Here is a 4,289-nt window from a genome sequence, read left to right on the forward strand (position 1 = left end):
TATATATATATATATATATATATATATATGTATACATATTTATATATATAGGCGCGCGTGCACGCACACACTCACACACACGCACACGCACATACACACGCATACACCTTCATACGAACGGACACATACACACAAAGTGTTCGGAAAAGATATTGTATGTTAACAATGAGTGGACTTCATCCTATATCTGTCGGCCTTTTCTTCTGACATCATATAAGACATGTGACCTAACACACTACGTCACAAACCAACGACTGAGCGTTTCATGGCCGCTCGGCCTGCTAGAAATAGCAACCAAATCGTTTTCAGATCACCCTCTACTGTCCCATGTAGAGGACACATTTCATAATGAAGTCGTAGACACCCTTTAAAAACAGGTTGATCCTGGTTTTAAATTTGATCCTGGCTTTAATCAGATTTTGATCTGTGACTAACCTATAATATACAGAAAAGATCTTGGGCCGTCAGATATCACTATTTGGCAATGGAAAACGATGAGACTCTTCGAACTTACATGGTTTCTTTGTATTTGCCTTATCTAAGAGACAGATCCACGGATCCGAGCGCTAAACGAGTAAATACGGCCAGTGCCGGTCCTGCGCGGAATCGCCCGAAAGCTCTGAAACGAATAAAGACAACTTTTAAGAGAACGGGCAGAAGACTTCGCAAACACTTTTCGCGTTTAACATCGAGGTCATCCAGTGTCCCCACCTTCAGCAGGCAAACGTCAAGCAAAGAGCAAATTGAAACAAACCAAGGAAGTGAGGAATCTTCAACAGCATCAAAAGCTCTTTCTGAGGTAGTTAAAGATATTTGTGATTTGAAACTGGAGACATTAGAGGGCGATAAACATATAATTCCGGTGGTACAAGACACCGAGAAAACTTCAAAATCTCAGATGAATTAGCACTGAACAGATTTGGTGAAATATCGTTATGTGATGATACAATTATCAAATAACAATTAAGTTATATAAACTTTTGATAAATGATAATTTGATTTGAATTTAAATGAGTTTTTACCTTTTATGGTACCTTCCTTTTGTAAACTTTTTCATACGAAAAATGAAAAAAATTTCACATTTCGGTATACACGCTGGTATATTTTATAGCAGTGTACATTTGGCAACCACGAGATATCGAGTTCAGCCTCTTTGAGCGGCACCTTGGGCAAGTGTCTTTTTCTCTATCTCCTCCGCTCCCCGTTTCTCTCCCCTCTCTCTCTTTCCAATTGTCACATCCCGGATGTGCTGCCAGGTTAAGTTGAGGGTGCTGAAGAGTGTCTATGTCTATTCGTGACTACACAGGCACCTAAAACAATTAGCGAAAGTATGTTACATTTTACATGCCGTACTTACTTGCAAATGACGGTTGTCTGAATTGTACTTTATCGGGGTGAGGTATAGACGCTGTTATTATCTCCATATAATAATAATAATAATAATAATAATAAGGATTTCATCTATTTGCCACAAGGGCGAAATCCTTTCTACTATAGGCACAAGGCCTGAAATTTTGGAGATGGGAACTGGTCGATTACATCGACACCAGTGTTTAACTGGTACTTAACTTATCGACCCCGAAAGGATGAAAGGCAAAGTCGACTTCGGTAGAATTTGAACTCAGAACGTAGCAACGGACGAAAAACCGCTAAGCATTTCGACCGTCGCGCTAACGATTCTGCCAGTTTCTCAGTAATAATAATAATAATAATAATTATTATTATTATTATTATTATTATTATTATTATTATTATTATTATTATTATTGTTGCTGTTGTTGTTGTTGTTGTTGTTGTTGTTGTTGTTGTTGTTGTTGTTGTTGTTATTACTATTATACTTATAATAATCCTTTCTACAATAGACACAAAGCCTAACATATTAGGGGAGGGGACTAGTCGATTACATCGAGCCTAGTGTTTCACTGGTACTTATTCCATCGACCCCCATCGTCGACCCATCACCTCCCCAAACAGCCGCACACATCTGCACACATCTGCTCAGAACTGAGTAGCACACGCCCGTCCTGATTCGTCAAAGACTTGATCATAGTTTTGTTTCCACGTTGCTTCTTAACCGTTCGGGCCCATCGGACGGCTTTAGTTACTTCGTGTTTTAGTGCACGGTCCTTAGCTCTGACAACGCAACCTTCGAGTTTCGCCTCAAAGAAATGGTCAAGGGCCATTCTCGTCGCTAACACGTCGGTCGGGGTGCCTTTATTAATAGCTTCTTCTAGTTTGCTAACTAGTTTTCCCTCTAATCTATTTCTTTCTATTGCTAAATCTTATCAATTCTACTTTAACCGCTCTCTTCAGAGCGAACCACCACCGGCTGTTGATAGCCCCTGTCAACTTTCTTTCTGCCCTTTTCTGGGTAAGACAGGCCCTCGTCAACTGCCGCTTAACTAGTTCGCTTATCCGGTCCCTGTAGCCTTTGCGAGCCGGTAAGGACGCATTCAACCTCCAGTAACCGGGTCCCAGTCTACGGGTCCTATCTAAATCGACTGTGCATATCACAAATTTGTGATCTGTGTAGCGGATCAATTTAAATTGGAGGTCAACCTAAGCTATCCGTATCCCAGACCTAACAAATATTCTATCTAAATACGATCTAGATGACCCACTGTTAACTAACGGGGCATATTATGCTTCTCTGCTGCAGAAATTGCCTGATGCTATCAAAGCAGAGAGGCGTGGCATGCTGACCAATGGAGTCGGCCTCCTCCAAGACAACGCCCCGGTTCACAATGCGCATGTTGCCCAGATGAAAGTACACTCCTGCGGCTATAAAATCCTTCCTCATTTCACTTACTCTCCTGACCTCATACCACCTGACCTCCACCTCTTTCCAACCCTTAAGTCTTTTTTTTTTTTTTGAAGGGGAAGCACTTTTGGATGATGATGAACTTATTTCCGAAGTAAAGTTTTGGCTCCAGACGCAACCTACAGACCTCTATAGGCGAGGTCTTCACTGCTGCATAAATCAATGAGAGAAGCGTGTCAGAGGAAATCTTTAATGAGCACACCTCGTACATATATGTATGTATGTATGTATGTATGTATGTATGTATGTATGTATGTATGTGTGTGTGTATGTATGTATGTATATACATGCATACATACAATCCTACATACATACACATAGATGCTCACATACACACATATATACACACACCTACACACACGCATGCAACGATGGAAAAGTTCTAATGAATAAGAAGACTTGCAAGAAAATGATACTGTAGCGCTCTGATGATGTCACATTAGCCACGTGACCAAAACATACTACATCACAGAAACTCGAAACAATCAGACATTTGTTTGTTGACAACATGGATCGAGCTGACAAAATGGTTTTGTATTTACCTGACCATATCGATAAGATTACCTCAAATAACACAATCCCAGTTCTTATTGCCTTTATGATTCCGCAGTGGGAACAGCCGAAATTTTCGAATCCGATCCGAATAGGTTTGAAGAAAGCGGGGAAGAAGCTTCGGCGATTTTTTTCGCGTGCAATATTAAGGTCGTCTCGTGTTAAGACTCTGAAGAAACATGCTATACGGGAACAAGAAGTGGAAACTTTTACCTGCTTAGTTTAATATGAAAGTTTTTTTCTTAAAATGACAGTAAAGAAATACTCCAAATATATTTATAGCTGCAGTTTGATGGCGCAAAGATTTTACGTCTGTTGTCAACCTTTTTATCAGCAGGAATGTAAAAATGATATTGTTATCAAAATAAATTCGAAATATCATTATGGAGATAAAAGAGACACGCGTGAATTCCTGGACTAAAAACACCCAAAACAAACAAAGACATTTAAAGGACAAACGTATACGCACGCATACGCACGCATACGCACGCACACAAAACATATAAAAGGACTTTAAAATAGCACAAACAGATACCACAAAAAAAAAAGATATTTCTAATAATCATATTAAGATTTCTTTATTTCATAATTTGAAAACATGTAAAATACTATAACCATTAAAAAAAAAAAAAAAGAATGCTGTTTAAAAAAAATTACAATAAACATCTGTAAGGTAAATTTTAAATTACCTTTTGAAAATTGCAATACAATGTTTGTTAGAAGGAAAGGCACTTAGTACATTATGGTACATTTATACCAGCTGAAGCCAAAAATCAATAGGTCGTGTAATGGATTCTATTAACAAGGTTTTAAAAAAAATAAACACTTGTACATTTATTATTATTATTATTATTATTATTATTATGGGAAATGGGTTGTTTTTGGCGCTCATGCCTTTCCAATAGATATTAGCAAT

General features: G+C 38.5%; 1 long non-coding RNA gene across 1 annotated transcript; it reads left to right on the forward strand.

Moving 5' to 3' along the window:
* Positions 1–159: 159 nt before the first annotated feature.
* Positions 160–4,210, forward strand: LOC128249268 (uncharacterized). Its single transcript, XR_008265356.1, has 2 exons — positions 160–1,399; positions 2,878–4,210. It is a non-coding gene; the product is annotated as an uncharacterized LOC128249268 (long non-coding RNA).
* Positions 4,211–4,289: the final 79 nt, after the last annotated feature.

The sequence above is a fragment of the Octopus bimaculoides genome, chromosome 13, assembly GCF_001194135.2.
Source record: "Octopus bimaculoides isolate UCB-OBI-ISO-001 chromosome 13, ASM119413v2, whole genome shotgun sequence".
Taxonomy (NCBI): domain Eukaryota; kingdom Metazoa; phylum Mollusca; class Cephalopoda; order Octopoda; family Octopodidae; genus Octopus; species Octopus bimaculoides.